At 48.6% G+C, this 15,785-nt stretch overlaps 42 non-coding genes and 24 pseudogenes across 42 annotated transcripts; all 66 read right to left on the bottom strand.

Moving 5' to 3' along the window:
* Nucleotides 1-13: 13 nt before the first annotated feature.
* LOC135742921 (5S ribosomal RNA) lies at nt 14-132 on the bottom strand. The gene has a single exon (XR_010530323.1). It is a non-coding gene; the product is annotated as a 5S ribosomal RNA (ribosomal RNA).
* A 120-nt stretch (nt 133-252) lies between these two features.
* LOC135742265 (5S ribosomal RNA) lies at nt 253-371 on the bottom strand (annotated as a pseudogene).
* Nucleotides 372-496: 125 nt separating this feature from the next.
* Nucleotides 497-615, bottom strand: LOC135742730 (5S ribosomal RNA). The gene has a single exon (XR_010530139.1). It is a non-coding gene; the product is annotated as a 5S ribosomal RNA (ribosomal RNA).
* A 125-nt stretch (nt 616-740) lies between these two features.
* LOC135742731 (5S ribosomal RNA) lies at nt 741-859 on the bottom strand. Its single transcript, XR_010530140.1, has one exon. It is a non-coding gene; the product is annotated as a 5S ribosomal RNA (ribosomal RNA).
* A 121-nt stretch (nt 860-980) lies between these two features.
* On the bottom strand, nt 981-1,099 carry LOC135742355 (5S ribosomal RNA; annotated as a pseudogene).
* Nucleotides 1,100-1,219: 120 nt separating this feature from the next.
* On the bottom strand, nt 1,220-1,338 carry LOC135742445 (5S ribosomal RNA; annotated as a pseudogene).
* A 125-nt stretch (nt 1,339-1,463) lies between these two features.
* LOC135742732 (5S ribosomal RNA) lies at nt 1,464-1,582 on the bottom strand. Its single transcript, XR_010530141.1, has one exon. It is a non-coding gene; the product is annotated as a 5S ribosomal RNA (ribosomal RNA).
* Nucleotides 1,583-1,703: 121 nt separating this feature from the next.
* LOC135742521 (5S ribosomal RNA) lies at nt 1,704-1,822 on the bottom strand (annotated as a pseudogene).
* A 125-nt stretch (nt 1,823-1,947) lies between these two features.
* Nucleotides 1,948-2,066, bottom strand: LOC135741998 (5S ribosomal RNA). Its single transcript, XR_010529831.1, has one exon. It is a non-coding gene; the product is annotated as a 5S ribosomal RNA (ribosomal RNA).
* Nucleotides 2,067-2,191: 125 nt separating this feature from the next.
* LOC135742733 (5S ribosomal RNA) lies at nt 2,192-2,310 on the bottom strand. The gene has a single exon (XR_010530142.1). It is a non-coding gene; the product is annotated as a 5S ribosomal RNA (ribosomal RNA).
* Nucleotides 2,311-2,434: 124 nt separating this feature from the next.
* LOC135742734 (5S ribosomal RNA) lies at nt 2,435-2,553 on the bottom strand. The gene has a single exon (XR_010530143.1). It is a non-coding gene; the product is annotated as a 5S ribosomal RNA (ribosomal RNA).
* Nucleotides 2,554-2,678: 125 nt separating this feature from the next.
* LOC135742737 (5S ribosomal RNA) lies at nt 2,679-2,797 on the bottom strand. Its single transcript, XR_010530145.1, has one exon. It is a non-coding gene; the product is annotated as a 5S ribosomal RNA (ribosomal RNA).
* Nucleotides 2,798-2,922: 125 nt separating this feature from the next.
* Nucleotides 2,923-3,041, bottom strand: LOC135742738 (5S ribosomal RNA). Its single transcript, XR_010530146.1, has one exon. It is a non-coding gene; the product is annotated as a 5S ribosomal RNA (ribosomal RNA).
* Nucleotides 3,042-3,162: 121 nt separating this feature from the next.
* Nucleotides 3,163-3,281, bottom strand: LOC135742356 (5S ribosomal RNA; annotated as a pseudogene).
* Nucleotides 3,282-3,401: 120 nt separating this feature from the next.
* Nucleotides 3,402-3,520, bottom strand: LOC135742446 (5S ribosomal RNA; annotated as a pseudogene).
* A 125-nt stretch (nt 3,521-3,645) lies between these two features.
* Nucleotides 3,646-3,764, bottom strand: LOC135742739 (5S ribosomal RNA). The gene has a single exon (XR_010530147.1). It is a non-coding gene; the product is annotated as a 5S ribosomal RNA (ribosomal RNA).
* Nucleotides 3,765-3,885: 121 nt separating this feature from the next.
* Nucleotides 3,886-4,004, bottom strand: LOC135742491 (5S ribosomal RNA; annotated as a pseudogene).
* Nucleotides 4,005-4,129: 125 nt separating this feature from the next.
* On the bottom strand, nt 4,130-4,248 carry LOC135742184 (5S ribosomal RNA; annotated as a pseudogene).
* A 125-nt stretch (nt 4,249-4,373) lies between these two features.
* On the bottom strand, nt 4,374-4,492 carry LOC135742740 (5S ribosomal RNA). Its single transcript, XR_010530148.1, has one exon. It is a non-coding gene; the product is annotated as a 5S ribosomal RNA (ribosomal RNA).
* A 124-nt stretch (nt 4,493-4,616) lies between these two features.
* On the bottom strand, nt 4,617-4,735 carry LOC135742741 (5S ribosomal RNA). The gene has a single exon (XR_010530149.1). It is a non-coding gene; the product is annotated as a 5S ribosomal RNA (ribosomal RNA).
* A 125-nt stretch (nt 4,736-4,860) lies between these two features.
* On the bottom strand, nt 4,861-4,979 carry LOC135742742 (5S ribosomal RNA). The gene has a single exon (XR_010530150.1). It is a non-coding gene; the product is annotated as a 5S ribosomal RNA (ribosomal RNA).
* A 125-nt stretch (nt 4,980-5,104) lies between these two features.
* On the bottom strand, nt 5,105-5,223 carry LOC135741877 (5S ribosomal RNA). Its single transcript, XR_010529717.1, has one exon. It is a non-coding gene; the product is annotated as a 5S ribosomal RNA (ribosomal RNA).
* Nucleotides 5,224-5,344: 121 nt separating this feature from the next.
* Nucleotides 5,345-5,463, bottom strand: LOC135742600 (5S ribosomal RNA; annotated as a pseudogene).
* Nucleotides 5,464-5,583: 120 nt separating this feature from the next.
* Nucleotides 5,584-5,702, bottom strand: LOC135743062 (5S ribosomal RNA). Its single transcript, XR_010530462.1, has one exon. It is a non-coding gene; the product is annotated as a 5S ribosomal RNA (ribosomal RNA).
* Nucleotides 5,703-5,827: 125 nt separating this feature from the next.
* Nucleotides 5,828-5,946, bottom strand: LOC135742943 (5S ribosomal RNA). Its single transcript, XR_010530344.1, has one exon. It is a non-coding gene; the product is annotated as a 5S ribosomal RNA (ribosomal RNA).
* A 125-nt stretch (nt 5,947-6,071) lies between these two features.
* Nucleotides 6,072-6,190, bottom strand: LOC135742743 (5S ribosomal RNA). Its single transcript, XR_010530151.1, has one exon. It is a non-coding gene; the product is annotated as a 5S ribosomal RNA (ribosomal RNA).
* Nucleotides 6,191-6,315: 125 nt separating this feature from the next.
* Nucleotides 6,316-6,433, bottom strand: LOC135742288 (5S ribosomal RNA; annotated as a pseudogene).
* A 121-nt stretch (nt 6,434-6,554) lies between these two features.
* Nucleotides 6,555-6,673, bottom strand: LOC135742516 (5S ribosomal RNA; annotated as a pseudogene).
* Nucleotides 6,674-6,793: 120 nt separating this feature from the next.
* On the bottom strand, nt 6,794-6,912 carry LOC135743063 (5S ribosomal RNA). The gene has a single exon (XR_010530463.1). It is a non-coding gene; the product is annotated as a 5S ribosomal RNA (ribosomal RNA).
* A 125-nt stretch (nt 6,913-7,037) lies between these two features.
* Nucleotides 7,038-7,156, bottom strand: LOC135742744 (5S ribosomal RNA). The gene has a single exon (XR_010530152.1). It is a non-coding gene; the product is annotated as a 5S ribosomal RNA (ribosomal RNA).
* A 125-nt stretch (nt 7,157-7,281) lies between these two features.
* On the bottom strand, nt 7,282-7,400 carry LOC135742057 (5S ribosomal RNA). Its single transcript, XR_010529887.1, has one exon. It is a non-coding gene; the product is annotated as a 5S ribosomal RNA (ribosomal RNA).
* Nucleotides 7,401-7,526: 126 nt separating this feature from the next.
* LOC135742897 (5S ribosomal RNA) lies at nt 7,527-7,645 on the bottom strand. The gene has a single exon (XR_010530299.1). It is a non-coding gene; the product is annotated as a 5S ribosomal RNA (ribosomal RNA).
* Nucleotides 7,646-7,766: 121 nt separating this feature from the next.
* On the bottom strand, nt 7,767-7,885 carry LOC135742476 (5S ribosomal RNA; annotated as a pseudogene).
* Nucleotides 7,886-8,005: 120 nt separating this feature from the next.
* On the bottom strand, nt 8,006-8,124 carry LOC135742922 (5S ribosomal RNA). Its single transcript, XR_010530324.1, has one exon. It is a non-coding gene; the product is annotated as a 5S ribosomal RNA (ribosomal RNA).
* Nucleotides 8,125-8,249: 125 nt separating this feature from the next.
* On the bottom strand, nt 8,250-8,368 carry LOC135742745 (5S ribosomal RNA). Its single transcript, XR_010530153.1, has one exon. It is a non-coding gene; the product is annotated as a 5S ribosomal RNA (ribosomal RNA).
* Nucleotides 8,369-8,493: 125 nt separating this feature from the next.
* LOC135742746 (5S ribosomal RNA) lies at nt 8,494-8,612 on the bottom strand. The gene has a single exon (XR_010530154.1). It is a non-coding gene; the product is annotated as a 5S ribosomal RNA (ribosomal RNA).
* Nucleotides 8,613-8,733: 121 nt separating this feature from the next.
* Nucleotides 8,734-8,852, bottom strand: LOC135742358 (5S ribosomal RNA; annotated as a pseudogene).
* A 124-nt stretch (nt 8,853-8,976) lies between these two features.
* LOC135742748 (5S ribosomal RNA) lies at nt 8,977-9,095 on the bottom strand. Its single transcript, XR_010530156.1, has one exon. It is a non-coding gene; the product is annotated as a 5S ribosomal RNA (ribosomal RNA).
* Nucleotides 9,096-9,220: 125 nt separating this feature from the next.
* Nucleotides 9,221-9,339, bottom strand: LOC135742285 (5S ribosomal RNA; annotated as a pseudogene).
* Nucleotides 9,340-9,466: 127 nt separating this feature from the next.
* Nucleotides 9,467-9,585, bottom strand: LOC135741795 (5S ribosomal RNA). The gene has a single exon (XR_010529639.1). It is a non-coding gene; the product is annotated as a 5S ribosomal RNA (ribosomal RNA).
* Nucleotides 9,586-9,710: 125 nt separating this feature from the next.
* Nucleotides 9,711-9,829, bottom strand: LOC135741999 (5S ribosomal RNA). Its single transcript, XR_010529832.1, has one exon. It is a non-coding gene; the product is annotated as a 5S ribosomal RNA (ribosomal RNA).
* A 125-nt stretch (nt 9,830-9,954) lies between these two features.
* On the bottom strand, nt 9,955-10,073 carry LOC135741859 (5S ribosomal RNA). The gene has a single exon (XR_010529700.1). It is a non-coding gene; the product is annotated as a 5S ribosomal RNA (ribosomal RNA).
* A 121-nt stretch (nt 10,074-10,194) lies between these two features.
* LOC135742359 (5S ribosomal RNA) lies at nt 10,195-10,313 on the bottom strand (annotated as a pseudogene).
* A 120-nt stretch (nt 10,314-10,433) lies between these two features.
* Nucleotides 10,434-10,552, bottom strand: LOC135742923 (5S ribosomal RNA). The gene has a single exon (XR_010530325.1). It is a non-coding gene; the product is annotated as a 5S ribosomal RNA (ribosomal RNA).
* Nucleotides 10,553-10,672: 120 nt separating this feature from the next.
* LOC135742267 (5S ribosomal RNA) lies at nt 10,673-10,791 on the bottom strand (annotated as a pseudogene).
* A 125-nt stretch (nt 10,792-10,916) lies between these two features.
* Nucleotides 10,917-11,035, bottom strand: LOC135742749 (5S ribosomal RNA). The gene has a single exon (XR_010530157.1). It is a non-coding gene; the product is annotated as a 5S ribosomal RNA (ribosomal RNA).
* Nucleotides 11,036-11,160: 125 nt separating this feature from the next.
* LOC135742750 (5S ribosomal RNA) lies at nt 11,161-11,279 on the bottom strand. The gene has a single exon (XR_010530158.1). It is a non-coding gene; the product is annotated as a 5S ribosomal RNA (ribosomal RNA).
* A 121-nt stretch (nt 11,280-11,400) lies between these two features.
* LOC135742361 (5S ribosomal RNA) lies at nt 11,401-11,519 on the bottom strand (annotated as a pseudogene).
* A 120-nt stretch (nt 11,520-11,639) lies between these two features.
* On the bottom strand, nt 11,640-11,758 carry LOC135742447 (5S ribosomal RNA; annotated as a pseudogene).
* Nucleotides 11,759-11,883: 125 nt separating this feature from the next.
* On the bottom strand, nt 11,884-12,002 carry LOC135742752 (5S ribosomal RNA). The gene has a single exon (XR_010530159.1). It is a non-coding gene; the product is annotated as a 5S ribosomal RNA (ribosomal RNA).
* A 121-nt stretch (nt 12,003-12,123) lies between these two features.
* On the bottom strand, nt 12,124-12,242 carry LOC135742522 (5S ribosomal RNA; annotated as a pseudogene).
* A 125-nt stretch (nt 12,243-12,367) lies between these two features.
* Nucleotides 12,368-12,486, bottom strand: LOC135742000 (5S ribosomal RNA). Its single transcript, XR_010529833.1, has one exon. It is a non-coding gene; the product is annotated as a 5S ribosomal RNA (ribosomal RNA).
* A 125-nt stretch (nt 12,487-12,611) lies between these two features.
* LOC135742753 (5S ribosomal RNA) lies at nt 12,612-12,730 on the bottom strand. Its single transcript, XR_010530160.1, has one exon. It is a non-coding gene; the product is annotated as a 5S ribosomal RNA (ribosomal RNA).
* Nucleotides 12,731-12,854: 124 nt separating this feature from the next.
* On the bottom strand, nt 12,855-12,973 carry LOC135742754 (5S ribosomal RNA). The gene has a single exon (XR_010530161.1). It is a non-coding gene; the product is annotated as a 5S ribosomal RNA (ribosomal RNA).
* A 125-nt stretch (nt 12,974-13,098) lies between these two features.
* On the bottom strand, nt 13,099-13,217 carry LOC135742755 (5S ribosomal RNA). The gene has a single exon (XR_010530162.1). It is a non-coding gene; the product is annotated as a 5S ribosomal RNA (ribosomal RNA).
* A 125-nt stretch (nt 13,218-13,342) lies between these two features.
* Nucleotides 13,343-13,461, bottom strand: LOC135742756 (5S ribosomal RNA). The gene has a single exon (XR_010530163.1). It is a non-coding gene; the product is annotated as a 5S ribosomal RNA (ribosomal RNA).
* A 121-nt stretch (nt 13,462-13,582) lies between these two features.
* On the bottom strand, nt 13,583-13,701 carry LOC135742362 (5S ribosomal RNA; annotated as a pseudogene).
* A 120-nt stretch (nt 13,702-13,821) lies between these two features.
* LOC135742448 (5S ribosomal RNA) lies at nt 13,822-13,940 on the bottom strand (annotated as a pseudogene).
* Nucleotides 13,941-14,065: 125 nt separating this feature from the next.
* On the bottom strand, nt 14,066-14,184 carry LOC135742757 (5S ribosomal RNA). The gene has a single exon (XR_010530164.1). It is a non-coding gene; the product is annotated as a 5S ribosomal RNA (ribosomal RNA).
* Nucleotides 14,185-14,305: 121 nt separating this feature from the next.
* On the bottom strand, nt 14,306-14,424 carry LOC135742492 (5S ribosomal RNA; annotated as a pseudogene).
* A 125-nt stretch (nt 14,425-14,549) lies between these two features.
* Nucleotides 14,550-14,668, bottom strand: LOC135742186 (5S ribosomal RNA; annotated as a pseudogene).
* A 125-nt stretch (nt 14,669-14,793) lies between these two features.
* On the bottom strand, nt 14,794-14,912 carry LOC135742758 (5S ribosomal RNA). The gene has a single exon (XR_010530165.1). It is a non-coding gene; the product is annotated as a 5S ribosomal RNA (ribosomal RNA).
* Nucleotides 14,913-15,036: 124 nt separating this feature from the next.
* Nucleotides 15,037-15,155, bottom strand: LOC135742760 (5S ribosomal RNA). The gene has a single exon (XR_010530167.1). It is a non-coding gene; the product is annotated as a 5S ribosomal RNA (ribosomal RNA).
* Nucleotides 15,156-15,280: 125 nt separating this feature from the next.
* Nucleotides 15,281-15,399, bottom strand: LOC135742761 (5S ribosomal RNA). Its single transcript, XR_010530168.1, has one exon. It is a non-coding gene; the product is annotated as a 5S ribosomal RNA (ribosomal RNA).
* Nucleotides 15,400-15,524: 125 nt separating this feature from the next.
* LOC135741878 (5S ribosomal RNA) lies at nt 15,525-15,643 on the bottom strand. Its single transcript, XR_010529718.1, has one exon. It is a non-coding gene; the product is annotated as a 5S ribosomal RNA (ribosomal RNA).
* Nucleotides 15,644-15,764: 121 nt separating this feature from the next.
* The window catches only part of LOC135742601 (5S ribosomal RNA), a 119-nt pseudogene continuing 98 nt past the window's right edge, over nt 15,765-15,785 (bottom strand).

The raw sequence follows: 15,785 nt of genomic DNA, 5'->3' as shown, positions 1-15,785 counted from the left end.
TTAATTAATTAAATGCTTACAGCACCAGGTATTCCCAGGCGGTCTCCCATCCAAGTACTAACCAGGCCCGACCCTGCTTGGCTTCCGAGATCAGACGAGAGCGGGCGTGCTCAGGGTGGTGTGGCCGTAAGCGAGTGCGGACTTGATTCGAGAGACACTTCAAAACTAATGTGGCAACGCCATGCCATGGGAGAATGCTTACAGAAAGGACGCATTCATGGGAAAAATGACATAAATAATTAATTAATTAAATTCTTACAGCACCAGGTATTCCCAGGCGGTCTCCCATCCAAGTACTAACCAGGCCCGACCCTGCTTGGCTTCCGAGATCAGACGAAAGCGGGCGTGCTCAGGGTGGTGTGGCCGTAAACGAGTGCTGACTCGCTTCGATAGACACTTCAAGACTTATGTGGCAACGCCATGACATCAGTGAACGCTTACAGAAAGATCGCATTCATGGGAAAAAATGACATAAAAAAATAATTAATTAATTAAATGCTTACAGCACCTGGTATTCCCAGGCGGTCTCCCATCCAAGTACTAACCAGGCCCGACCCTGCTTGGCTTCCGAGATCAGACGAGAGCGGGCGTGCTCAGGGTGGTGTGGCCGTAAGCGAGTGCAGACTCGATTCGAGAGACACTTCAAAACTAATGTGGCAACGCCATGCCATGGGAGAACGCTTACAGAAAGGACGCATTCATGGGAAAATATGACATAAATAAATATTTAATTGATTAAATGCTTACAGCACCTGGTATTCCCAGGCGGTCTCCCATCCAAGTACTAACCAGGCCCGACCCTGCTTGGCTTCCGAGATCAGACGAGAGCGGGCGTGCTCAGGGTGGTGTGGCCGTAAGCGAGTGCTGACTCGCTTCGATAGACACTTCAAGACTTATGTGGCAACGCCATGACATCAGTGAACGCTTACAGAAAGATCGCATTCATGGGAAAAAATGACATAAATAATTAATTAATTAAATGCTTACAGAACCTGGTATTCCCAGGCGGTCTCCCATCCAAGTACTAACCAGGCCCGACCCTGCTTGGCTTCCGAGATCAGACGAGAGCGGGCTTGCTCAGGGTGGTGTGGCCGTAAGCGAGTGCTGACTCGATTCGAGAGACACTTCAAAACTAATGTGGCAACGCCATGCCATGGGAGAATGCTTACAGAAAGGACGCATTCATGGGAAAAATGACATAAATAATTAATTAATTAAATGCTTACAGCACTAGGTATTCTCAGGCGGTCTTCCATCCAAGTACTAACCAGGCCCGACCCTGCTTGGCTTCCGAGATCAGACGAGAGCGGGCGTGCTCAGGGTGGTGTGGCCGTAAACGAGTGCTGACTCGATTCGAGAGACACTTCAAGGCTAATGTGGCAACGCAATGACATCGGTAAATGGTTACAGAAAGGACGCATTCATGGGAAAAAATGACATAAAAAAATAATTAATTAATTAAATGCTTACAGCACCTGGTATTCCCAGGCGGTCTCCCATCCAAGTACTAACCAGGCCCGACCCTGCTTGGCTTCCGAGATCAGACGAGAGCGGGCGTGCTCAGGGTGGTGTGGCCGTAAGCGAGTGCTGACTCGCTTCGATAGACACTTCAAGACTTATGTGGCAACGCCATGACATCAGTGAACGCTTACAGAAAGATCGCATTCATGGGAAAAAATGACATAAATAATTAATTAATTAAATGCTTACAGAACCTGGTATTCCCAGGCGGTCTCCCATCCAAGTACTAACCAGGCCCGACCCTGCTTGGCTTCCGAGATCAGACGAGAGCGGGCCTGCTCAGGGTGGTGTGGCCGTAAGTAAGTGCAGACTCGATTCGAGAGACACTTCAAAACTAATGTGGCAACGCCATGCCATGGGAGAACGCTTACAGAAAGGACGCATTCATGGGAAAAAATGACATAAATAAATATTTAATTAATTAAATGCTTTCAGCACCTGGTATTCCCAGGCGGTCTCCCATCCAAGTACTAACCAGGCCCGACCCTGCTTGGCTTCCGAGATCAGACGAGAGCGGGCGTGCTCAGGGTGGTGTGGCCGTAAGCGAGTGCGGACTTGATTCGAGAGACACTTCAAAACTAATGTGGCAACGCCATGCCATGGGAGAACGCTTACAGAAAGGACGCATTCATGGGAAAAAATTACATAAAAATTTTTTTAATTAATTAAATGCTTACAGCACCTGGTATTCCCAGGCGGTCTCCCATCCAAGTACTAACCAGGCCCGACCCTGCTTGGCTTCCGAGATCAGACGAGAGCGGGCGTGCTCAGGGTGGTGTGGCCGTAAGCGAGTGCTGACTCGCATCGATAGACACTTCAAGACTTATGTGGCAACGCCATGACATCAGTGAACGCTTACAGAAAGATCGCATTCATGGGAAAAAATGACATAAAAAATAATTAATTAATTAAATGCTTACAGCACCTGGTATTCCCAGGCGGTCTCCCATCCAAGTACTAACCAGGCCCGACCCTGCTTGGCTTCCGAGATCAGACGAGAGCGGGCGTGCTCAGGGTGGTGTGGCCGTAAGCGAGTGCAGACTCGATTCGAGAGACACTTCAAAACTAATGTGGCAACGCCATGCCATGGGAGAACGCTTACAGAAAGGACTCATTCATGGGAAAATATGACATAAATAAATATTTAATTAATTAAATGCTTACAGCACCTGGTATTCCCAGGCGGTCTCCCATCCAAGTACTAACCAGGCCCGACCCTGCTTGGCTTCCGAGATCAGACGAGAGCGGGCGTGCTCAGGGTGGTGTGGCCGTAAGCGAGTGCGGACTTGATTCGAGAGACACTTCAAAACTAATGTGGCAACGCCATGCCATGGGAGAACGCTTACAGAAAGGACGCATTCATGGGAAAAAAAGACATGAAAAAATTATTAATTAATTAAATGCTTACAGCACCTGGTATTCCCAGGCGGTCTCCCATCCAAGTACTAACCAGGCCCGACCCTGCTTGGCTTCCGAGATCAGACGAGAGCGGGCGTGCTCAGGGTGGTGTGGCCGTAAGCGAGTGCTGACTCGCTTCGATAGACACTTCAAGACTTATGTGGCAACGCCATGACATCAGTGAACGCTTACAGAAAGATCGCATTCATGGGAAAAAATGACATAAATAATTAATTAATTAAATGCTTACAGAACCTGGTATTCCCAGGCGGTCTCCCATCCAAGTACTAACCAGGCCCGACCCTGCTTGGCTTCCGAGATCAGACGAGAGCGGGCTTGCTCAGGGTGGTGTGGCCGTAAGCGAGTGCAGACTCGATTCGAGAGACACTTCAAAACTAATGTGGCAACGCCATGCCATGGGAGAATGCTTACAGAAAGGACGCATTCATGGGAAAAATGACATAAATAATTAATTAATTAAATGCTTACAGCACTAGGTATTCTCAGGCGGTCTTCCATCCAAGTACTAACCAGGCCCGACCCTGCTTGGCTTCCGAGATCAGACGAGAGCGGGCGTGCTCAGGGTGGTGTGGCCGTAAACGAGTGCTGACTCGATTCGAGAGACACTTCAAGGCTAATGTGGCAACGCAATGACATCGGTAAATGGTTACAGAAAGGACGCATTCATGGGAAAAAATGACATAAAAAAATAATTAATTAATTAAATGCTTACAGCACCTGGTATTCCCAGGCGGTCTCCCATCCAAGTACTAACCAGGCCCGACCCTGCTTGGCTTCCGAGATCAGACGAGAGCGGGCGTGCTCAGGGTGGTGTGGCCGTAAGCGAGTGCTGACCCGCTTCGATAGACACTTCAAGACTTATGTGGCAACGCCATGACATCAGTGAACGCTTACAGAAAGATCGCATTCATGGGAAAAAATGACATAAATAATTAATTAATTAAATGCTTACAGCACCTGGTATTCCCAGGCGGTCTAACATCCAAGTACTAACCAGGCCCGACCCTGCTTGGCTTCCGAGATCAGACGAGAGCGGGCGTGCTCAGGGTGGTGTGGCCGTAAGTAAGTGCAGACTCGATTCGAGAGACACTTCAAAACTAATGTGGCAACGCCATGCCATGGGAGAACGCTTACAGAAAGGACGCATTCATGGGAAAAAATGACATAAATAAATATTTAATTAATTAAATGATTTCAGCACCTGGTATTCCCAGGAGGTCTCCCATCCAAGTACTAACCAGGCCCGACCCTGCTTGGCTTCCGAGATCAGACGAGAGCGGGCGTGCTCAGGGTGGTGTGGCCGTAAGCGAGTGCGGACTTGATTCGAGAGACACTTCAAAACTAATGTGGCAACGCCATGCCATGGGAGAACGCTTACAGAAAGGACGCATTCATGGGAAAAAATTACATAAAATTTTTTTTAATTAATTAAATGCTTACAGCACCTGGTATTCCCAGGCGGTCTCCCATCCAAGTACTAACCAGGCCCGACCCTGCTTGGCTTCCGAGATCAGACGAGAGCGGGCGTGCTCAGGGTGGTGTGGCCGTAAGCGAGTGCTGACTCGCATCGATAGACACTTCAAGACTTATGTGGCAACGCCATGACATCAGTGAACGCTTACAGAAAGATCGCATTCATGGGAAAAAATGACATAAAAAATAATTAATTAATTAAATGCTTACAGCACCTGGTATTCCCAGGCGGTCTCCCATCCAAGTACTAACCAGGCCCGACCCTGCTTGGCTTCCGAGATCAGACGAGAGCGGGCGTGCTCAGGGTGGTGTGGCCGTAAGCGAGTGCAGACTCGATTCGAGAGACACTTTAAAACTAATGTGGCAACGCCATGCCATGGGAGAACGCTTACAGAAAGGACTCATTCATGGGAAAATATGACATAAATAAATATTTAATTAATTAAATGCTTACAGCACCTGGTATTCCCAGGCGGTCTCCCATCCAAGTACTAACCAGGCCCGACCCTGCTTGGCTTCCGAGATCAGACGAGAGCGGGCGTGCTCAGGGTGGTGTGGCCGTAAGCGAGTGCGGACTTGATTCGAGAGACACTTCAAAACTAATGTGGCAACGCCATGCCATGGGAGAACGCTTACAGAAAGGACGCATTCATGGGAAAAAAAGACATGAAAAAATTATTAATTAATTAAATGCTTACAGCACCTGGTATTCCCAGGCGGTCTCCCATCCAAGTACTAACCAGGCCCGACCCTGCTTGGCTTCCGAGATCAGACGAGAGCGGGCGTGCTCAGGGTGGTGTGGCCCTAAGCGAGTGCTGACTCGCTTCGATAGACACTTCAAGACTTATGTGGCAACGCCATGACATCAGTGAACGCTTACAGAAAGATCGCATTCATGGGAAAAAATGACATAAATAATTAATTAATTAAATGCTAACAGAACCTGGTATTGCCAGGCGGTCTCCCATCCAAGTACTAACCAGGCCCGACCCTGCTTGGCTTCCGAGATCAGACGAGAGCGGGCTTGCTCAGGGTGGTGTGGCCGTAAGCGAGTGCTGACTCGATTCGAGAGACACTTCAAAACTAATGTGGCAACGCCATGCCATGGGAGAATGCTTACAGAAAGGACGCATTCATGGGAAAAATGACATAAATAATTAATTAATTAAATGCTTACAGCACCAGGTATTCCCAGGCGGTCTCCCATCCAAGTACTAACCAGGCCCGACCCTGCTTGGCTTCCGAGATCAGACGAGAGCGGGCGTGCTCAGGGTGGTGTGGCCGTAAACGAGTGCTGACTCGATTCGAGAGACACTTCAAGGCTAATGTGGCAACGCAATGACATCGGTAAATGGTTACAGAAAGGACGCATTCATGGCAAAAAATGACATAAAAAAATAATTAATTAATTAAATGCTTACAGCACCTGGTATTCCCAGGCGGTCTCCCATCCAAGTACTAACCAGGCCCGACCCTGCTTGGCTTCCGAGATCAGACGAGAGCGGGTGTGCTCAGGGTGGTGTGGCCGTAAACGAGTGCTGACTCGCTTCGATAGACACTTCAAGACTTATGTGGCAACGCCATGACATCAGTGAACGCTTACAGAAAGATCGCATTCATGGGAAAAAATGACATAAAAAAATAATTAATTAATTAAATGCTTACAGCACCTGGTATTCCCAGGCGGTCTCCCATCCAAGTACTAACCAGGCCCGACCCTGCTTGGCTTCCGAGATCAGACGAGAGCGGGCGTGCTCAGGGTGGTGTGGCCGTAAGCGAGTGCGGACTTGATTCGAGAGACACTTCAAAACTAATGTGGCAACGCCATGCCATGGGAGAACGCTTACAGAAAGGACGCATTCATGGGAAAAAATGACATAAAAAAATTATTAATTAATTAAATGCTTACAGCACCTGGTATTCCCAGGCGGTCTCCCATTCAAGTACTAACCAGGCCCGACCCTGCTTGGCTTCCGAGATCAGACGAGAGCGGCGTGCTCAGGGTGGTGTGGCCGTAAGCGAGTGCTGACTCGCTTCGATAGACACTTCAAGACTTATGTGGCAACGCCATGACATCAGTGAACGCTTACAGAAAGATCGCATTCATGGGAAAAAATGACATAAATAATTAATTAATTAAATGCTTACAGAACCTGGTATTCCCAGGCGGTCTCCCATCCAAGTACTAACCAGGCCCGACCCTGCTTGGCTTCCGAGAGCAGACGAGAGCGGGCTTGCTCAGGGTGGTGTGGCCGTAAGCGAGTGCTGACTCGATTCGAGAGACACTTCAAAACTAATGTGGCAACGCCATGCCATGGGAGAATGCTTACAGAAAGGACGCATTCATGGGAAAAATGGCATAAATAATTAATTAATTAAATGCTTACAGCACCAGGTATTCCCAGGCGGTCTCCCATCCAAGTACTAACCAGGCCCGACCCTGCTTGGCTTCCGAGATCAGACGAGAGCGGGCGTGCTCAGGGTGGTGTGGCCGTAAACGAGTGCTGACTCGATTCGAGAGACACTTCAAGGCTAATGTGGCAACGCAATGACATCGGTAAATGGTTACAGAAAGGACGCATTCATGGGAAAAAATGACATAAAAAAATAATTAATTAATTAAATGCTTACAGCACCTGGTATTCCCAGGCGGTCTCCCATCCAAGTACTAACCAGGCCCGACCCTGCTTGGCTTCCGAGATCAGACGAGAGCGGGCGTGCTCAGGGTGGTGTGGCCGTAAGCGAGTGCTGACTCGCTTCGATAGACACTTCAAGACTTATGTGGCAACGCCATGACATCAGTGAACGCTTACAGAAAGATCGCATTCATGGGAAAAAATGACATAAAAAAATAATTAATTAATTAAATGCTTACAGCACCTGGTATTCCCAGGCGGTCTCACATCCAAGTACTAACCAGGCCCAACCCTGCTTGGCTTCCGAGATCAGACGAGAGCGGGCGTGCTCAGGGTGGTGTGGCCGTAAGCGAGTGCGGACTTGATTCGAGAGACACTTCAAAACTAATGTGGCAACGCCATGCCATGGGAGAACGCTTACAGAAAGGACGCATTCATGGGAAAAAATGACATAAAAAAAATTATTAATTAATTAAATGCTTACAGCACCTGGTATTCCCAGGTGGTCTCCCATCCAAGTACTAACCAGGCCCGACCCTGCTTGGCTTCCGAGATCAGACGAGAGCGGGCGTGCTCAGGGTGGTGTGGCCGTAAGCGAGTGCTGACTCGCTTCGATAGACACTTCAAGACTTATGTGGCAACGCCATGACATCAGTGAACGCTTACAGAAAGATCGCATTCATGGGAAAAAATGACATAAATAATTAATTAATTAAATGCTTACAGAACCTGGTATTCCCAGGCGGTCTCCCATCCAAGTACTAACCAAGCCCGACCCTGCTTGGCTTCCGAGATCAGACGAGAGCGGGCTTGCTCAGGGTGGTGTGGCCGTAAGCGAGTGCTGACTCGATTCGAGAGACACTTCAAAACTAATGTGGCAACGCCATGCCATGGGAGAATGCTTACAGAAAGGACGCATTCATGGGAAAAATGACATAAATAATTAATTAATTAAATGCTTACAGCACCAGGTATTCCCAGGCGGTCTCCCATCCAAGTACTAACCAGGCCCGACCCTGCTTGGCTTCCGAGATCAGACGAGAGCGGGCGTGCTCAGGGTGGTGTGGCCGTAAGCGAGTGCAGACTCGATTCGAGAGACACTTCAAAACTAATGTGGCAACGCCATGCCATGGGAGAACGCTTACAGAAAGGACTCATTCATGGGAAAATATGACATAAATAAATATTTAATTAATTAAATGCTTACAGCACCTGGTATTCCCAGGCGGTCTCCCATCCAAGTACTAACCAGGCCCGACCCTGCTTGGCTTCCGAGATCAGACGAGAGCGGGCGTGCTCAGGGTGGTGTGGCCGTAAGCGAGTGCGGACTTGATTCGAGAGACACTTCAAAACTAATGTGGCAACGCCATGCCATGGGAGAACGCTTACAGAAAGGACGCATTCATGGGAAAAAAAGACATGAAAAAATTATTAATTAATTAAATGCTTACAGCACCTGGTATTCCCAGGCGGTCTCCCATCCAAGTACTAACCAGGCCCGACCCTGCTTGGCTTCCGAGATCAGACGAGAGCGGGCGTGCTCAGGGTGGTGTGGCCGTAAGCGAGTGCTGACTCGCTTCGATAGACACTTCAAGACTTATGTGGCAACGCCATGACATCAGTGAACGCTTACAGAAAGATCGCATTCATGGGAAAAAATGACATAAATAATTAATTAATTAAATGCTTACAGAACCTGGTATTCCCAGGCGGTCTCCCATCCAAGTACTAACCAGGCCCGACCCTGCTTGGCTTCCGAGATCAGACGAGAGCGGGCTTGCTCAGGGTGGTGTGGCCGTAAGCGAGTGCTGACTCGATTCGAGAGACACTTCAAAACTAATGTGGCAACGCCATGCCATGGGAGAATGCTTACAGAAAGGACGCATTCATGGGAAAAATGACATAAAAAAATAATTAATTAATTAAATGCTTACAGCACCTGGTATTCCCAGGCGGTCTCCCATCCAAGTACTAACCAGGCCCGACCCTGCTTGGCTTCCGAGATCAGACGAGAGCGGGCGTGCTCAGGGTGGTGTGGCCGTAAGCGAGTGCTGACTCGCTTCGATAGACACTTCAAGACTTATGTGGCAACGCCATGACATCAGTGAACGCTTACAGAAAGATCGCATTCATGGGAAAAAATGACATAAAAAAATAATTAATTAATTAAATTCTTACACCACCTGGTATTCCCAGGCGGTCTCCCATCCAAGTACTAACCAGGCCCGACCCTGCTTGGCTTCCGAGATCAGACGAGAGCGGGCGTGCTCAGGGTGGTGTGGCCGTAAGCGAGTGCTGACTCGATTCGAGAGACACTTCAAGGCTAATGTGGCAACGCAATGACATCGGTAAATGGTTACAGAAAGGACGCATTCATGGGAAAAAAATGACATAAAAAAAATTATTAATTAATTAAATGCTTACAACACCTGGTATTCCCAGGCGGTCTCCCATCCAAGTACTAACCAGGCCCGACCCTGCTTGGCTTCCGAGATCAGACGAGAGCGGGCGTGCTCAGGGTGGTGTGGCCGTAAGCGAGTGCAGACTCGATTCGAGAGACACTTCAAAACTAATGTGGCAACGCCATGCCATGGGAGAACGCTTACAGAAAGGACGCATTCATGGGAAAATATGACATAAATAAATATTTAATTAATTAAATGCTTTCAGCACCTGGTATTCCCAGGCGGTCTCCCATCCAAGTACTAACCAGGCCCGACCCTGCTTGGCTTCCGAGATCAGACGAGAGCGGGCGTGCTCAGGGTGGTGTGGCCGTAAGCGAGTGCGGACTTGATTCGAGAGACACTTCAAAACTAATGTGGCAACGCCATGCCATGGGAGAACGCTTACAGAAAGGACGCATTCATGGGAAAAAATGACTTTAAAAAATTATTAATTAATTAAATGCTTACAGCACCTGGTATTCCCAGGCGGTCTCCCATCCAAGTACTAACCAGGCCCGACCCTGCTTGGCTTTCGAGATCAGACGAGAGCGGGCGTGCTCAGGGTGGTGTGGCCGTAAGCGAGTGCTGACTCGCATCGATAGACACTTCAAGACTTATGTGGCAACGCCATGACATCAGTGAACGCTTACAGAAAGATCGCATTCATGGGAAAAAATGACATAAATAATTAATTAATTAAATGCTTACAGAACCTGGTATTCCCAGGCGGTCTCCCATCCAAGTACTAACCAGGCCCGACCCTGCTTGGCTTCCGAGATCAGACGAGAGCGGGCTTGCTCAGGGTGGTGTGGCCGTAAGCGAGTGCTGACTAGATTCGAGAGACACTACAAAACTAATGTGGCAACGCCATGCCATGGGAGAACGCTTACAGAAAGGACGCATTCATGGGAAAAATGACATAAATAATTAATTAATTAAATGCTTACAGCACCAGGTATTCCCAGGCGGTCTCCCATCCAAGTACTAACCAGGCCCGACCCTGCTTGGCTTCCGAGATCAGACGAGAGCGGGCGTGCTCAGGGTGGTGTGGCCGTAAGCGAGTGCGGACTTGATTCGAGAGACACTTCAAAACTAATGTGGCAACGCCATGCCATGGGAGAATGCTTACAGAAAGGACGCATTCATGGGAAAAATGACATAAATAATTAATTAATTAAATTCTTACAGCACCAGGTATTCCCAGGCGGTCTCCCATCCAAGTACTAACCAGGCCCGACCCTGCTTGGCTTCCGAGATCAGACGAAAGCGGGCGTGCTCAGGGTGGTGTGGCCGTAAACGAGTGCTGACTCGCTTCGATAGACACTTCAAGACTTATGTGGCAACGCCATGACATCAGTGAACGCTTACAGAAAGATCGCATTCATGGGAAAAAATGACATAAAAAAATAATTAATTAATTAAATGCTTACAGCACCTGGTATTCCCAGGCGGTCTCCCATCCAAGTACTAACCAGGCCCGACCCTGCTTGGCTTCCGAGATCAGACGAGAGCGGGCGTGCTCAGGGTGGTGTGGCCGTAAGCGAGTGCAGACTCGATTCGAGAGACACTTCAAAACTAATGTGGCAACGCCATGCCATGGGAGAACGCTTACAGAAAGGACGCATTCATGGGAAAATATGACATAAATAAATATTTAATTGATTAAATGCTTACAGCACCTGGTATTCCCAGGCGGTCTCCCATCCAAGTACTAACCAGGCCCGACCCTGCTTGGCTTCCGAGATCAGACGAGAGCGGGCGTGCTCAGGGTGGTGTGGCCGTAAGCGAGTGCTGACTCGCTTCGATAGACACTTCAAGACTTATGTGGCAACGCCATGACATCAGTGAACGCTTACAGAAAGATCGCATTCATGGGAAAAAATGACATAAATAATTAATTAATTAAATGCTTACAGAACCTGGTATTCCCAGGCGGTCTCCCATCCAAGTACTAACCAGGCCCGACCCTGCTTGGCTTCCGAGATCAGACGAGAGCGGGCTTGCTCAGGGTGGTGTGGCCGTAAGCGAGTGCTGACTCGATTCGAGAGACACTTCAAAACTAATGTGGCAACGCCATGCCATGGGAGAATGCTTACAGAAAGGACGCATTCATGGGAAAAATGACATAAATAATTAATTAATTAAATGCTTACAGCACTAGGTATTCTCAGGCGGTCTTCCATCCAAGTACTAACCAGGCCCGACCCTGCTTGGCTTCCGAGATCAGACGAGAGCGGGCGTGCTCAGGGTGGTGTGGCCGTAAACGAGTGCTGACTCGATTCGAGAGACACTTCAAGGCTAATGTGGCAACGCAATGACATCGGTAAATGGTTACAGAAAGGACGCATTCATGGGAAAAAATGACATAAAAAAATAATTAATTAATTAAATGCTTACAGCACCTGGTATTCCCAGGCGGTCTCCCATCCAAGTACTAACCAGGCCCGACCCTGCTTGGCTTCCGAGATCAGACGAGAGCGGGCGTGCTCAGGGTGGTGTGGCCGTAAGCGAGTGCTGACTCGCTTCGATAGACACTTCAAGACTTATGTGGCAACGCCATGACATCAGTGAACGCTTACAGAAAGATCGCATTCATGGGAAAAAATGACATAAATAATTAATTAATTAAATGCTTACAGAACCTGGTATTCCCAGGCGGTCTCCCATCCAAGTACTAACCAGGCCCGACCCTGCTTGGCTTCCGAGATCAGACGAGAGCGGGCCTGCTCAGGGTGGTGTGGCCGTAAGTAAGTGCAGACTCGATTCGAGAGACACTTCAAAACTAATGTGGCAACGCCATGCCATGGGAGAACGCTTACAGAAAGGACGCATTCATGGGAAAAAATGACATAAATAAATATTTAATTAATTAAATGCTTTCAGCACCTGGTATTCCCAGGCGGTCTCCCATCCAAGTACTAACCAGGCCCGACCCTGCTTGGCTTCCGAGATCAGACGAGAGCGGGCGTGCTCAGGGTGGTGTGGCCGTAAGCGAGTGCGGACTTGATTCGAGAGACACTTCAAAACTAATGTGGCAACGCCATGCCATGGGAGAACGCTTACAGAAAGGACGCATTCATGGGAAAAAATTACATAAAAATTTTTTTAATTAATTAAATGCTTACAGCACCTGGTATTCCCAGGCGGTCTCCCATCCAAGTACTAACCAGGCCCGACCCTGCTTGGCTTCCGAGATCAGACGAGAGCGGGCGTGCTCAGGGTGGTGTGGCCGTAAGCGAGTGCTGACTCGCATCGATAGACACTTCAAGACTTATGTGGCAACGCCATGACATCAGTGAACGCTTACAGAAAGATCGCATTCATGGGAAAAAATGACATAAAAAATAATTAATTAATTAAATGCTTACAGCACCTGGTATTCCCAGGCGGTCTCCCATCCAAGTACTAACCAGGCCCGACCCTGCTTGGCTTCCGAGATCAGACGAGAGCGGGCGTGCTCAGGGTGGTGTGGCCGTAAGCGAGTGCAGACTCGATTCGAGAGACACTTCAAAACTAATGTGGCAACGCCATGCCATGGGAGAACGCTTACAGAAAGGACTCATTCATGGGAAAATATGACATAAATAAATATTTAATTAATTAAATGCTTACAGCACCTGGTATTCCCAGGCGGTCTCCCATCCAAGTACTAACCAGGCCCGACCCTGCTTGGCTTCCGAGATCAGACGAGAGCGGGCGTGCTCAGGGTGGTGTGGCCGTAAGCGAGTGCGGACTTGATTCGAGAGACACTTCAAAACTAATGTGGCAACGCCATGCCATGGGAGAACGCTTACAGAAAGGACGCATTCATGGGAAAAAAAGACATGAAAAAATTATTAATTAATTAAATGCTTACAGCACCTGGTATTCCCAGGCGGTCTCCCATCCAAGTACTAACCAGGCCCGACCCTGCTTGGCTTCCGAGATCAGACGAGAGCGGGCGTGCTCAGGGTGGTGTGGCCGTAAGCGAGTGCTGACTCGCTTCGATAGACACTTCAAGACTTATGTGGCAACGCCATGACATCAGTGAACGCTTACAGAAAGATCGCATTCATGGGAAAAAATGACATAAATAATTAATTAATTAAATGCTTACAGAACCTGGTATTCCCAGGCGGTCTCCCATCCAAGTACTAACCAGGCCCGACCCTGCTTGGCTTCCGAGATCAGACGAGAGCGGGCTTGCTCAGGGTGGTGTGGCCGTAAGCGAGTGCAGACTCGATTCGAGAGACACTTCAAAACTAATGTGGCAACGCCATGCCATGGGAGAATGCTTACAGAAAGGACGCATTCATGGGAAAAATGACATAAATAATTAATTAATTAAATGCTTACAGCACTAGGTATTCTCAGGCGGTCTTCCATCCAAGTACTAACCAGGCCCGACCCTGCTTGGCTTCCGAGATCAGACGAGAGCGGGCGTGCTCAGGGTGGTGTGGCCGTAAACGAGTGCTGACTCGATTCGAGAGACACTTCAAGGCTAATGTGGCAACGCAATGACATCGGTAAATGGTTACAGAAAGGACGCATTCATGGGAAAAAATGACATAAAAAAATAATTAATTAATTAAATGCTTACAGCACCTGGTATTCCCAGGCGGTCTCCCATCCAAGTACTAACCAGGCCCGACCCTGCTTGGCTTCCGAGATCAGACGAGAGCGGGCGTGCTCAGGGTGGTGTGGCCGTAAGCGAGTGCTGACCCGCTTCGATAGACACTTCAAGACTTATGTGGCAACGCCATGACATCAGTGAACGCTTACAGAAAGATCGCATTCATGGGAAAAAATGACATAAATAATTAATTAATTAAATGCTTACAGCACCTGGTATTCCCAGGCGGTCTAACATCCAAGTACTAACCAGGCCCGACCCTGCTTGGCTTCCGAGATCAGACGAGAGCGGGCGTGCTCAGGGTGGTGTGGCCGTAAGTAAGTGCAGACTCGATTCGAGAGACACTTCAAAACTAATGTGGCAACGCCATGCCATGGGAGAACGCTTACAGAAAGGACGCATTCATGGGAAAAAATGACATAAATAAATATTTAATTAATTAAATGATTTCAGCACCTGGTATTCCCAGGAGGTCTCCCATCCAAGTACTAACCAGGCCCGACCCTGCTTGGCTTCCGAGATCAGACGAGAGCGGGCGTGCTCAGGGTGGTGTGGCCGTAAGCGAGTGCGGACTTGATTCGAGAGACACTTCAAAACTAATGTGGCAACGCCATGCCATGGGAGAACGCTTACAGAAAGGACGCATTCATGGGAAAAAATTACATAAAAATTTTTTTAATTAATTAAATGCTTACAGCACCTGGTATTCCCAGGCGGTCTCCCATCCAAGTACTAACCAGGCCCGACCCTGCTTGGCTTCCGAGATCAGACGAGAGCGGGCGTGCTCAGGGTGGTGTGGCCGTAAGCGAGTGCTGACTCGCATCGATAGACACTTCAAGACTTATGTGGCAACGCCATGACATCAGTGAACGCTTACAGAAAGATCGCATTCATGGGAAAAAATGACATAAAAAATAATTAATTAATTAAATGCTTACAGCACCTGGTATTCCCAGGCGGTCTCCCATCCAAGTACTAACCAGGCCCGACCCTGCTTGGCTTCCGAGATCAGACGAGAGCGGGCGTGCTCAGGGTGGTGTGGCCGTAAGCGAGTGCAGACTCGATTCGAGAGACACTTTAAAACTAATGTGGCAACGCCATGCCATGGGAGAACGCTTACAGAAAGGACTCATTCATGGGAAAATATGACATAAATAAATATTTAATTAATTAAATGCTTACAGCACCTGGTATTCCCAGGCGGTCTCCCATCCAAGTACTAACCAGGCCCGACCCTGCTTGGCTTCCGAGATCAGACGAGAGCGGGCGTGCTCAGGGTGGTGTGGCCGTAAGCGAGTGCGGACTTGATTCGAGAGACACTTCAAAACTAATGTGGCAACGCCATGCCATGGGAGAACGCTTACAGAAAGGACGCATTCATGGGAAAAAAAGACATGAAAAAATTATTAATTAATTAAATGCTTACAGCACCTGGTATTCCCAGGCGGTCTCCCATCCAAGTACTAACCAGGCCCGACCCTGCTTGGCTTCCGAGATCAGACGAGAGCGGGCGTGCTCAGGGTGGTGTGGCCCTAAGCGAGTGCTGACTCGCTTCGATAGACACTTCAAGACTTATGTGGCAACGCCATGACATCAGTGAACGCTTACAGAAAGATCGCATTCATGGGAAAAAATGACATAAATAATTAATTAATTAAATGCTAACAGAACCTGGTATTG

This window comes from Paramisgurnus dabryanus, chromosome 13 (assembly GCF_030506205.2).
Source record: "Paramisgurnus dabryanus chromosome 13, PD_genome_1.1, whole genome shotgun sequence".
NCBI classification, from domain to species: Eukaryota; Metazoa; Chordata; class Actinopteri; order Cypriniformes; family Cobitidae; genus Paramisgurnus; species Paramisgurnus dabryanus.
The sequence above is the reverse complement of the archived record's forward strand: the minus strand, read 5'-3'. Positions and strand labels throughout refer to the sequence as shown.